General features: G+C 31.0%; 1 pseudogene; it reads right to left on the reverse strand.

The window, feature by feature from the left end:
* Window positions 1-2,294: 2,294 nt before the first annotated feature.
* LOC120163676 lies at window positions 2,295-5,064 on the reverse strand (annotated as a pseudogene).
* Window positions 5,065-12,981: the final 7,917 nt, after the last annotated feature.

Consider the following 12,981-nt stretch of genomic DNA (forward strand, 5'->3'; position numbering starts at 1 on the left):
TCCATTTAAATTTTATCCTTTTTGTTGGTCTCCACCACTACCACTAGTAATAGTTTAGAAGTGAAGTGAGGTTGGTTTGCTTTGTAATGATTCGAAAAACCAGACAAACTTTTGCAGCAAAGGGCTCACCATTTTTTACCCACTAATTCACGTGAATAAGATATAAAACTTTGCTTTTATATAAAACAAAGATATAAAACTTTCACACCCAGAATTGTTCACGCTGAGGAGAGAGAGGGAAAAATTGGTGAGGAAGAAAAAGAACGGTGAAAAAGAGAGGAAAATGAAGGGAAAAAAATATTTTTTAAGGAAATTAAACGAGCTCGTTTTTGTAGAGATTGCATGCCATAACACCGTTAGCAATTTAACGGTTGAGTGATCAAAACAAGAATAATTTAAAAGTTGAGTGAGTAAATTAAAATTTTTGAAAGTACGGTGAATAAAACAGAAATTATATGAACGTTTAGTTGTCAAATTTATAATTTACCCTTTATTTATTTATTTATTAGTTGATCACTTTTCACGAAAAAGAAGCATTTCTCTCTTTTTTTTTTGGTTAATTCTTTAATTTTCTTTATTCATCCATTGACCAAAATTTGATACATTTTTTCTATCTCGATTTTATGCAAGAAGAAGATATTTTAGCTGCGTATTTAATAGTGTTTAATTTAACCATTTAATGATAGTTATGAGTCATTTATTGTCAAAAATTAAATAATTTTAAATAATCAATTTAAAATATAAAATTATAAATACTAAGTTGTTAGACTTTCTGAATGGGAACACTTCAATAAATAATATAGTTATGAGCGAATACAATGGATTAAAGCAATGAATTTGATAACTCATTGAAAATAATAATTTACTAGAGATTAATAATTATTGTAATTTAACAATTTTAAAAATGTTTGATAAAAATTATTTATTGATTTTTTAATAAAAAATTATTAATTTAATTATATAATAAATGTATCTTATATTGTTTTGAATTTATATTACGAATAGAAAAAGTAAAGAGTATAAAAAAAATAGAATAAAAGCACAATTGGAAGTTAACAATGATAAACAAGCAAAATCACTTAAATAATTAGGTGAAAAAAATTAATCAAATAAGGATCATTAGAGTTTATTTTCTCAAAATGAAGTGCTTAATTTATCCGGTAAATTGAATAAGACACGTAGATCATCTAACGTCTTTACGAAGACGTATGAAAGGCCCAACATCTTTTCAACCTTCATACATAGTTCTGAATGCACATATGATGATGTCGTTTGTTGGTGTCCTTAAACTGACGGAAGAGCAGGCCGGAGATGGTGAAAGAGCAGAAACCATTGATGAAGTTTGGAAAGACGAAAAAGAAAAGCACGAGACCTAACGTGAGAAGACGTCGTATCTTCCAGACATTTTCCAATAGACTGCCAAATAATTTCGACGACATCCAAATGATCTGATAATATTCACTCTACTTGAAGAAAATAATTTCGACGACATCCATTCGAGGACATCTGTTATTTCTTCATTTTAAAATTATATTTATAAACTATAATTTTTTGTAAATATATACTAATTTTGATACATTGGTAATTTATTTTACCAAGGATTTTAAACCCCATAGATATTTACTATTATGTCGGTGCCTGGTGCATTAATTTATAGAGGAATCGATCATGCTTTCTATGTAATAGACAAAAGATATTTGTACGAAGGAAATGAAGCATAAGCAAAAGTTGATATAAGTAAATGACAGTCAAAAGGAAAAGAGTTTAAATGGCATGACTGCCGTAGAAAGCCATTAATGAAACACAAGTTATCACCACCACTCATCCATGGAAGAAGATGAGCGGGTTATTTATATAGGATCTAATCTGATGTAAGGTTTATCCATCTAATCTTCCGCTTCTAACTAGGCTTCAAGAGAATTGTTGTTTCAGCGAACTTGGATGTCACGATGTAAGGATCCATGTTGGACGCCGGCCTTCTGTCTTCAAAGTAACCTGTGAGTGTCATTTCATACATGTTCATCGAAGTAGGATGAGAGTATGATGAGGTAGGGACGGAAATAAAATTTTATGTTGGATGACGAATTATAAAATTTTAAAACTCGGATAAAACAGAATATGCTTACTTTTTCCTTCTTTCTCGGTGTCACGGCCAACTCGGATGGAAGCTCCCCTGTTTGCAACGCCCTGAAGTTGAAGCAAAAATAGTCATACTAAATGAGAAAAAAAAGAATGTATGGATACTTGCAGTTTCATGACTAACGGTGAGGCGTCTCTCATTACCCTCCCCAAACGCAGCGATGTGGTCCTTATGGCGCAAACCCAACTTCTCTATTGCCTTCTTTATCACATCAATGCCGCCATCACTTCTCATAGACTTTGTGCTGGAACCATATTTCATTTCCACCATTTAACACTTTATTAATGGAAAAACAATACTTAAAAGTGTAGTGGTCGTTGATCAAGTATATATACCTGTAGTGGTATGAGCGTCAGCACCATTCCAGTCCCCCTGATCATAGGAAAGGTAAATCAAGAACAAGAAAAAGAATTTTGATGAACTCAACGAATAAAGATGGTGAGGAAACAAACCAGAATAGGTTTGGGATCGAAAGAAATAACTCCTGCAATTTCAGTGATACGCTGTTCGAAAAAGAATACAAAAGATGTTACAGTAACTAAACGCCTTGAAAGGAAACTTCGTTGATTAAATGCACCAGAATACGGATAACAAATTACCTCGAGTATGTATCTAGCAACCCATAATTGATACCCTGCTGATATTCCAGTGGCTGGACCAAATTGGAACTCCCACTGTTTGAACCATAAGATCATTCATGAAAAATGAAGCTCAACAACAACAAAAAAGCTTAGTTTGTAACCAAGTATAAGACCGACCTGAGCAGGCATAACTTCGCCATTGATTCCACTGATATTAATCCCAGCATAAAGACACGCTTTGTAGTGGGAGTCCACGATGTCCCGGCCAAAGGACTTTTCAGCACCTACTCCACAGTAGTAAGGACCCTACATGGCTGGAGGCAATACTTAGCTACGACGATTACATCCGACAATTCTAAACCAAAGGCCAGTGAGATAGAAGAACCTGTGGGCCGGGAAACCCTCCATCAGGCCAGTCCAGAGACCACTTGCCATGTTTTTGAAGGAGGGTGTACTCTTGCTCTATTCCAAACCTGATTCCAATCAATCAAATATAAGTACATGAAGAAATGGGAATGAAATATATCTCAAAACCTTAGCAATGTCGAATGGTAAACCATTCGAGATGGTCAAGACTCATTTTCTAATGCTAACTTTTTGTCACTTGCTGAACTGCATTCCACCAATCCCGTAGTGACTGGCAAGCGACGGTCTCAATCACTAATTTCAATGGTCCCATATAAAGTTCAGTTTGAATTTTTTAAAAAGACGAGATTCAATGGGTTTGGAAATTTTTAGAAAAATAAGCAACAAAAGTGTAAATAAAATTACCAAGGTTCCTCGGCAACAACGTCAGGGTGACCAATGATTATTAATTCATTGAATCTCTTATTGGTAGGAATAGGGTCGCCTGCAGGCGTGTAAGCATCTCACATCACCTGTATTTATAAGAAACAATAGTATTAACTGAACCTCAGTTTATTTTTAATTACTCGAATTTGATATAATTCGTGGAACTTGAAGGCGTTAGGTCCATACATTTATTAAAGCATACGGTGATATTCATTCAAGCAGAGATCAGTGGAAATAACGAGACGAAGGAAGCATGAATTACCAGGATATTGTCAACTTTAGCATATCTGCTAGTGGTTGACTAATTCTCTCTGGGTTTCTTTTTGAGAGTTTTTAGGAAGACGGGGGAAAGATGTTAGGGTTTTGTTATAGGGAAATAGTATTGAAAGTATAGGTTTTTAAGGAAGAGAAGGATCTCTGGGTTATTAAGAAGACGATGAAATGGTCATTTTGGGGGGAAATAGTGTAGGAACGTGTAGTTTATGAAGCACAGCTTTTGCTTGGGGCTAGGGATATCACAGTTGCCTTTTGTGAATCTGGGATTTGGGTCAATAATTTGACAGTGAAAAATATTGAATGAAATGAATGGGAACAGTATTTTGTCTATATTCTGCACCACATGAGCCCTACTACTGTTAGCACATGGGTGATCTTATGTTCCCTTTACTATTGCCAACCGAAATTGTTATAATAATAAAATAGAACAGTGAGTTGCTGTGATATTAGGGTAATATTCTAAAATTATTGGAAAACATTTTAACTTTCAAAGGTCAAATTATGATTTTTTTGAATAATTTTATTTTATTATCTAAAGAAGTAGAGTTATGCTACAAAAACAATCACTAACCTAAAAGCATATGAACATCCTACTTACAAAATCAAAACGTCGATTAATCTATACCCCAATGATTACAAAGAGTAATATTAACACTATCTAGTCTATTTATGTTCCTACCTCTTAATTGTATACCTACAATTTCCTTAGTAGCTTTAAGTATCTGATCAGCGTTTCTTGAGAAGTCTTGGAACAACCTTTAGTTTCTTTCCTCCCATAGTGTGTAAGTTAGTGTAGACCAAGCTAGTCTCAAGATTGTTGTGAGTAAGGACTTACCTTTCCAAGCACCACAAGCCCAAACTAACAGATTCTCCCATGACGAAGGTTTTCTCCTCAAGCCGTTTAGGATCAACACAGCCTCCCATAAAGAAACAGCGAAAGGGCACTCTAAGAACAAATGATACATTGTCTCTAAAGCTTCATTGCAGTTAACACATTTACCATAAGTAACTAGCCCCATATGTTGTAGCCTATCCCTAATTGGAAGTATGTCCAATAGATACATCCAAACAATCATACTTTGTTTTGGGATGTGGAGAAGAAATCAATTTATGCCATGGTACTTTGTCACCCTTCACCAGGATCTCTTCCCATATTTCCCCAATCTTTTTTGCTCCAGTACCAGTAGATAAAATAGAAAGAGCCTCAGTCCTCAGTTTAAGTATTCTACGTAAGCAGCTAGTATTTGCTCCATCTTCCATGTGCCAAAGGTCCATGTCTTTTAAATTTTGCTTTTCAAATTTTGATTTTGGTCCCTATACTATGATTAAATTTTGATTTTGGTCTCTGTATTTTAATTATACAAATATAATCTTTTACTCTTATAATGTAATTAGTAAATCTAGAATGGTAGATTTTGGTCCTGCCTAATTAGAATGCAAGGACCGAATCCCGAATTTTAGTAAAGGGGCCAAAATTATGTCTTAAGTAAAAAGTCTCTTCCATTTCCAAATTTACTTGAGAAAAAATTATAATAAATTAAACTTTGTTTTATTTTTGGATACAAAGTATATTTGGTAATAATATATATAGTTTCCCATTGAAAATATGCCTAAAGACCGAAACGATTGGAAATATCACATCTCTATGTATACTATTGATTCTAACAATTAAAGGGTAAATTGTACGAATAGTTCCCTCTATTTTCAGTTTGACAGACTTTGGTCACCGATTCAAAAATTAAGTATGTTTCATCTCTTAAGTTATTGATTCGTTCGATTTTAGCCCCTTGACTGTTAACTACCGTTAAACTATTAATGGAAGTCTGAGTTGATAATAAAAAAATTAAAAAAAAATCTTCTTCTTTTTTTCTAAATCATTAATGTAATTCTGAGTTGACATAAAATTTTAAAAAATTATATATATTCTTTTACTTCTTCTTCACAATAAAAAAATTCAAAAAAATGCGTTGCTTTCTTCTTCTTCTTCTTTAAACGATTTCATTTTCTTCCATTTTTATCTCTTAAGCTCAGTTTTAGGGTTTACCCCTTAATTTTTCGTTTTTTGAAAGTTCCTATATTGATGCAATAAAAATACAGAAATACCAGAGATGGATATATTTTTTTCATCATTGGGATTATAATTTGAAAAGAAAAGATAGAGATTTTTTTTTCATACACATAATGACCAAATGAGCAAAAGGTTGAACTTTGGAAAGGCGTTGGAAACTAGACTAAAGAAATCACGAATTAATGTAAAGAAGAAAGCAATCAACATATTTACAACTATGTCAGTAGCTCAAGTTGATGATGAAAAACCGATCCCTGGTAAAGTTTGCCATATCGAAAAGGCCACTTCAAAAGGAAAATGTATTCATAGTTCATCTTGTGTTATGCACTTTAAACAAGGAGAAGGTATTTACAATTATGCCAATAGGGATCGCTACGAAGACCAAGACCGATGGTGCAACTGATCGCAAGACGAAAATAGAAAGTATCTTTGGAAGAATGGAAAACATTACGTTGATCAGTGGAAAAATGATTTGGAGCAATGGGAACAGATGAGATGTGAAAGTGATGGTTCTTGGGAAGATGGTTTTTCTAAAGGAAACGGGACTTTTAGATGGCCTTATATTTGTATTTAGAGTAAAATTGGTAAGGATCAAAATGGACTTACTATCCGTCCAGTTCACTAGCCGATAATCTAGATTGGAATCCTCAACGAGTGTTATTAGAGGATTTGAAAGATTGCAGTATATGTCATGTGGACTGCAATGGCTATAAAGAATGAAGGGAGAGAATGGAAATTGTCAAAGTTACATTACCATAATTGTAGTTTAGATGTGATGTGAACGATGTTTGGGCTGCAAGTGAAGGGAATTCTTAGGTTGAAGAAGAAGTGAGTGTTATATGTGGGTGCTACAGTATAGTTGGACCAGTTCTTGACGGGTTAAGAAGAAGAAATAGGTTTTACATGCGGGTGTTACACGTGGATATTTTGAGATTTTTTATTTTATTTTTTAATTGTCAATTTAAACTTATGTTAATGAGTTATTGGAAATTAATGACCTATAGACTTATACCAAATGAATTGATAATAAAAAATAATCAAAGGTACTTAAATTTTGAACTAATGATCGAAATCTATCAAATCGAAAATAAAGTAGATTATTCGTATAGTTTACCCATGATCGTTAAAATTTATATTTTATTCACATAGATTATACAAACCAAAATTTAAATAAATTAAAATTATTTAATCATTTTTTATCAAAAAAAATATCTAATTATTTATTTTATGTAAAAAGACGATCATTAAAATATATTAATAATGACATTATTTTATACTATCATGATGAAAATATTAAGTTGAAAGTTTACATCCAGTTCAATAATATTTTTTAGGATTAATTACATGATTGATAACTTATATTTGTATTTTATCTACTTTTTTTAAGTGATTTCAAAAAACACAATATATAGTCACTTTCTTTCTTTCTTTTATTTAATTAAGATATGATCACTTTTCTTTTTATTTAATTGAGATGTAGTCATAACGGATTAACTGTTGTTAAGAGTTAATAGATTAGGTGACTTGATAGTTAAATATTTTAGTATAATCACACATTTGGTTCATATTATTTACGTATTATTTCAATTTAGTCATACTTTTAATATTTAATCATCCAATCGAAAAATTTCACATATTATTAATGTCACATGTCACTATTTGATTAGAATACTAACTTTATTTTAATTTAATGTATTTATTTTCTATCAAACAAAGGACGACACTTGTCACCTTCTTGTTGAAAGAAAGCAAAACAAAATAAATTGGGCTAAAGGAATTTGAACTTGGATTTAGAAAACTAAGCATGTAGCCAATCATTGAGCTAATACTTATGCTTGGTGTATAATAGAAAACATGATGTATATATTTTGTATATTAGTATATAAATACTTCAATTTATAATATTTTATATATATTAACTTTGAGAAACATTTGTTTATATTAACTTATTAAATATATTTTATTATTAACTTAATTTATACTATTTATATTTTATTCTTATCTAAAAAAAATTTTGTTGCCTTCTCGATTCCAAGGCTTTGCCCTAATTAATCCAGACCAACCCACGTCACACACCTGACTTTAGTAGGAGAGTTTCCTAGCGGGGATTTTCATCATACACAAGGACTCAAACACGAGGTCTCGCTTAAGTGATATCAAATTGCTTACTACTTAAACCAAATATATTTTATCTTAATTTACTAAATATATTATACTATTACTTTAAATTATTAAATATATTTTATTATTATCTTAACTTAAAAATATTTTAACATAAAATATATATTTTTAAATTAAAATTAAAATAAATATTTTTAAATTAATTTAATAATGAAATATATTTAATAAGTTAATATAATTTTTTTTAAAGTGAATATATATAAAATATTAGAAATTTAAATTAAGTATTTATACACTAAGATATAAAATATATACATCAGGATGTCTATTTTAGGCTAAGCATTTGTCTTGGCTCAATGGTCGGGTACGTGCCTGGCTTCTCAAATGACCCAAGTTTGAATCCATTCGACTCTAATTTACTTTGCATTGCTTTGGCCCTAAGCGACCTAGGGTTGAATCCCGGTGACATGTGGTATAATCAGATTAGATGATTAAATTTATTTTAATTTATTAAAAGTAAGACTAAATTGATAGAATATGTAAACATCAGATACCTAATAAGTTATTATACCAAAATATTTAACTGCCACATTACCTAATCTATTAACTGTTAGCCATAGTTAACTCGTGGTGACTACATCTTAATTAAATAAAAATGAAAGTGATCATATATTATGTTTTTGAAATCAGTGGGAACAAGTGGACAAAACACAAACATAAGTTACTGATTATGTAGTTATTCCTATTTATTAATAGTCTGAAATGATTATAATGTATTATTTGTGTAATCACCATTTTTAGCTGCCAGCAGCTTCACCCACAAAAGCATCCCCTCCACGTTGGCAGCTCCACCACAACAAATTCCAGCAGCTTTACCCATAAAAGCAGTCCCTCCACGTTTCAGTAAGCAAAAGCAGCCCCTCCACGCGCATCAACAGCAGCCACACATACAAGGAGAAAAAAAATCATCTTTGATTCTTCTTTTGTAAACTGGGGCTATAAAAACCCCAGAATAATATGTAAAAAGAAGACAGAAAAATAAAGAGAAATACACAGCAAATTGAAAAGAAAAAAGCACTACAAAGGTTATTTTTACATTTGGTTTTATTTTTTCAGCTTTATATTTAATTTTTATTTATTTTCGAAAAACAATAAGTTAAATAAATAAATAAAAACAGAAAAGAGAAGAGTTGAAAGTTTTAAGGTGTTTTGCCTGTGAAATAAGGAGGAGGAAGATAGTTTTAAGTTTATAAAACTTTTGGGTAAACCATGCGTCAGGTCCCTACATTTTGGGAGTCCATTACTTTATTCACTTAAAATAGGGAAAATTATGAAATAATCCCTCTAATTTAGGAGCCTATTTACAGTTTAGTCACTGATTTCTCTATTTTTTTATTATTTCGAAATTAGCTACTATATTTTTATTTTCTTTTATTTTGATCTCTTTTCTTTATTTTATTATCATTTTAGTCATTAATTTAGGGGATAATCATGAGAGTGGCTTCCAAAATTTGTTGGTCTTTATTTCTATCCCTTTTATTTCACTAACTTTTAATATGACCTCCTAACTTTATTTCTATTTATTTTCATCTCTATTTATAGTAATATTTTGTGCCCTTTTTGTTTTATTTATATTTAAGTTTTTATTTTTTTAATATTAATACTTTTATTTTATGCAATTTTGATTTAAGAATTCATTTAATTTTTATGTCTTTATTATTTATTATTTATATTATAGTACTTAAATTTCTATATTTTTATTCTAATCTTTTATTGTGACAAATATATCACAATACTTTTATTTCACTTTATTTTCTATTCATTTTATTTTAGTCCTATGAATATATATGAAAAATTCATAAGTATAACTTGATCAATTTCATAATTTTATTAAATGATAATATTTATTTTTAAATATTAAGAAAGGATTGTCTTAACATAACTAGATGTCATATTTTAATATTTAAAAATGAATAAATGTTTTGTTTATAAAAACCTAAAAAATAAAATATGTTTAACTTAATTATATTTATTTTGATATTTAATTTTTAGAATTTTCTTTAAATAAAATTATGTGATTAAATATGGAATAATGGGATTATAAATTGAAATTAAATATAAATTTGTTAAATTTATTGCAAATACATTAATTAATAAACAAGGTACCAATTTTGGGCGTTGTGGGGGTGATAATCCTTCCCTACACATAATCGACTCCCGAACTCATTTTCTGGTAAGCAGACCCTTTTCGTGTTATTTTAATAATATTTTTATAAATTTTATTAAAATAACATAGCAATTTTGGTGACCAATCACACCTCAATAAATGATTGGTGGTGACTCCAAAAATTGTGTTTTATCTTATACCAAAAGAAAAACACTTACTTTTTCGAGACGAGATTTAGAAAGCAATGACATCTGTTTTCGCCGGGCGAAATACCGTCTCGACAGCTTGGTGACTCCGCTGGGGACATTTTTAGAGAGTCAAGCCACAAGTTTATTAATTAATTGTCTTTGCAATAAAAATTATAAATTTGTTTTATTTTTGTTTTAATTCCTTGATTATTTTAATAACCATTTTATGTATAAATAGTTGTACGAACTAGTTTTCTATTGTTTTCAGGTTTAATTATATGTCTTTATATTGAAAGAATAAATTTGTTTGCTGTACATTATTTGTTTCTTTAGATTTAATGATTATATTTGTGTGTTGTACATTATTTATTTCTTTGTATGTTTTTCCTCACATACTGAGCACTGCATTCATGACATGAGCTAAAACCCCGCTCTTATCCTATTTAGTTTGAATGAGAATCTACTCCCTCGTGTGGTTTTCACCTCCGTATGGGATAGGGGACCATTCCTTGAGCTCACACCTTATGTTCCTCGTGTGGTTTTCACCTCCGTATGGATAAAAGGAAGTGTGTTCCTTCAAATTGAACTCGATCCGAAAGTCTGTAATGGACCAGGATTGAGGGCTTGGCAGTCCAAGGGGAACCAACAAAGGATAATTCGTTGACCCTTTTTACCTTAGAGCCATAAATCAACATATAGTAAACCTAGAGCTTCAGTCTAGGTAGAATCTGACCCAAATAATTCTCGTAAGGTTAGCACACAAGGAAAAACATGTTGAGTCTTTTAATTTATTTAGTATTGTTTTATTTTCCAAAATAAATGCATGAGAACTAGAAATCACGCGGTTAGGTTATTTTTCCAAACAAAGTATGGAACTAGGAAACATGAGGTTAGGATGTATATAATCTTTTCCTTTCCATTAAATATTATTAACCATTTTTCTTATCTTTGTATATTATGTAAATACATTTTATTTTCTTCTAACTTATTTATATTGATTTCTTTTGCTTGCATTGTATAATCATGGCATAATCAAGGGTGTTGATTCAAGAGTGGTCATCAAAATAAAAGATTTTCATTATGGACAAAGGGTTTCATGATCAAGTAAACTATAACGCAACCAAGGAATGGCATCCTGAGGAAGCTTCAAGGATAGAAGAGGGATATGTACCCAATGATCGTCTGTCTGTCAAAGAGCAAAAGGTGATACGAGAGATAAGAGAGCAAATGTCCAAGATGATGGATAAAATATCTGTTTTAACCAAAGGAAAAGAGACTCTTGCACAAAGAGAGAGAGATCTCAATGAACATAATCTTGCAATCTCATATATACAAGGGACTTCTGATCCTAACCAATTTGAGATATCACACACAGTCATCATTTGTATCAACAAGTTGTTTGGAGATACCAAGGAAATGGTGACAACTGTAGAAGTTCCCAGAGATGAAAAGAAGTCATGCAATCAGAATTCGTCGGTATTTAAGAGTCTTTTCCCAACATCAGAAACTCAAGATCAATCCAAGATGAAAGGTGGTTTTTATTTTGATAATATCCCTATATCATATAAGGAGTTATATGGAAAGCTACTAGAAGTACGAAAAATGGCTCTGCATTATGTAAAACTGTGGCATCCTCCTTATCCAAATTGGTATGATGTCATTGTTCATTGTGAATATTATGTCGGAGCTCAAGGACATTCCATTGAGAATTGCACAACTTTCAAGCATCGAGTTCAAAATCTTTTGGATTATGTAATTCTAGAGTTCGAGGTAAAGAATCAACCTAGTTTGGTCACTGATAATCCTATCAGTTTGATACCAAAAGTATTCAAAGGTAAGAGTGTCAATGAGGGCATCCAAAAGAAAGAAGATCTGTAGAAATATGAGGCTCAAATACATCATTTGAAAATTAAAAATGATAAATTGAGTGCAGAAATGGAAACCATACGTAAGGATTTACAAAAATTAGTCAAACCTTTCAAAAGGCTAGTTTTGGAAATACCCTGGATGAGTGAATAACTTGTGTCATTAAACTGAAAAAGAATTGCAAGACACACGAAGGTCTAGCCAAGAAGTTTTCTTATGATTTTTGGATTGTAAAAGAAATGTTCAATACAGCTTTCATCAATTTGGAAAGATGACATGTCGAAAATCAGATGTTGAATAGGCCCATTACTAATATGGAAGCTTCATATCAACGCCATAAGCAGGAAAATGATGTTGAGCTAGAAGCCACTAAAGCCAATAACAAGACATTGATGAGGATTGTAGATAATTGTAGAGATCTTATACAAGGGCTTCATAACCACAAAGATTATTTTACAAGAGAAAATGAACAATATTGTCTGCAAATCCAAGAATTAACCTGTAAGATGAAGAAAAAAAACAATGTCATAAAGGAAGTTGTTGCCCAGGAAAGCAATGTGGCTCATAAACTGATTGATTTAGCTGGCTTTACACAAGAATTAAAGAAGATTGACAACTCAACACCTGAGCATGAGTGGAAGTTAATTTGGCTTTTGAGGGAAATAGAGAAATTAGAAGTTAAAGTTATCCCTTATATGTAAAGTTTGTTTGATGTATCGAAACTTTTATGTTCAATGAAAGTTGTTTTAAGATAATCACTCTCGAATGACACCTTTTGCATA

This window comes from Hibiscus syriacus, unplaced genomic scaffold (genome assembly GCF_006381635.1).
Source record: "Hibiscus syriacus cultivar Baekdansim isolate YM2019G1 unplaced genomic scaffold, ASM638163v2 tig00111493_pilon, whole genome shotgun sequence".
In the NCBI taxonomy this organism is placed as follows: Eukaryota; Viridiplantae; Streptophyta; class Magnoliopsida; order Malvales; family Malvaceae; genus Hibiscus; species Hibiscus syriacus.